We start from the raw sequence: 1509 nt of genomic DNA on the forward strand, positions 1-1509 counted from the left end.
TGGGAAAGTTCGAGGTTCTTTTGTAGTTTGCTGCAGATGAGTAACATCAGTAACATCTGAAGAAAGCACTGTGGAGTCACAGTCAAAAGTTTCAGTTGACCAATCACTGTGGACTTATGAAGTGAAATGATCATTTTTGTCTCTCAAAAGACTTGGAAGACTTTGTACTGTGTTACTGTTTCCTCATTTGGACTTTCATGCACAGGATGGAGAGGAGTGCAGCACTGATTACCCCTCTCCTCACCTCCACACTATATCTGAAATCAGCAATAGCACTGAGTAGATTAGTTATATTTGGATAAAATTCAGGTGAATGAATCAAGTGATTATTACTAGTTGATTAAGATTTTTGTTTTGCTAATTTGCTTAAATAAAATATCCTGTGTTCAAAAGTCTAAATTGTTAACTTTTTTTGTAACAGTAAAAGAAACCTTGTGACGTATCACATCTCGTCAATGGTTCTTACATGCTGCTCTTAGCACTTAAAATAGTCTGTTCTTTACTTGGCAGCTTAAGTAATAATCTAATGGCTGCAGCTGACAAATCAGACTTGATCTGCAGAGTTTAAATCCACATGTGTGCAACAGCTCTGTGTCATATATCTGCTGATCAAATGTATCCTGAGCTCTGACTTCTCTTTTAGAGGACAGTCTGATGTATGCTGAGGTCAAACGCCCCAAAAAAGGAAAAGCCAAGAAGAAAGCAGGTAAACAAAGTCTGCCATCACCTCCAGTGAATGTTGTTCAACATGTTTATCTGGTCTTAAATCTTCTTTCCACTCACAGGAAAATCAAGTCCTGCAGCTGATGCAGCAGTTTATTCTGAAGTCACGTTAGGAAGCTTTCCTGGTAATTATGCTTCTGTGCAGGATGAGTTATTCTTCAAGTTATTAAATGTCTAACATCCTGAAACTTGGACATTTGTGTTCTTTGTGTGTTTGTCTTACAGGTCAGTGAGGAGAGCTGCAGCAGCAAAAAGGAGCATTTTGAATCCACTGTTGCTCCTCTGCTGCCCAAATATCAGACGTGCTCACTTTTTAGTGTTTATGAAGATGATATTGAATAATAATATGATATAGATTCTTTTAGCAAAAAGCACACAGAGGTGTGTCCTGTTTCAGATCCATGCTCATATTCAGCTGATATTTTATATTCATTTTTAAGCTTTAATGTAAAATTTTGAATGTATCCTGTTCCAATAGCAAGTGAGAAAAAGTTTGAAGTCTGTGATTTTTATTACCTGAAAGCAACAACTTAAAGTCAGCAGAGTCACATTAGTGCTGGTATGAACACCAACAAATACATTTACTGTCTGAGTTTAAAGATCTGCATCATGCAAAAATGAATTATTTGTTATAAAAACATGAAAAAGCTGAGCTTGATTCATTTGATGTCAGATACTGTGAATTTTATTTTTATTTAATTTTATTTTAATGTTGTTTGTTGTTCTCACTTTTTCTGGATTTAACGTTTTACTTTTTTTTAAGGTTATATATTTTAAATGTAGAGC

The 1509-nt window shown here is 35.3% G+C and overlaps 1 long non-coding RNA gene across 1 annotated transcript; it reads left to right on the plus strand.

Moving 5' to 3' along the window:
- The first annotated feature begins 221 nt into the window (after positions 1–221).
- On the plus strand, positions 222–985 carry LOC120742787. Its single transcript, XR_005697956.1, has 3 exons — positions 222–706; positions 786–848; positions 949–985. It is a non-coding gene; the product is annotated as an uncharacterized LOC120742787 (long non-coding RNA).
- The last annotated feature ends 524 nt before the right edge of the window (positions 986–1509 follow it).

Source organism: Simochromis diagramma, unplaced genomic scaffold (assembly GCF_900408965.1).
Source record: "Simochromis diagramma unplaced genomic scaffold, fSimDia1.1 OVJJ01000388.1, whole genome shotgun sequence".
Classification (NCBI taxonomy): Eukaryota; Metazoa; Chordata; class Actinopteri; order Cichliformes; family Cichlidae; genus Simochromis; species Simochromis diagramma.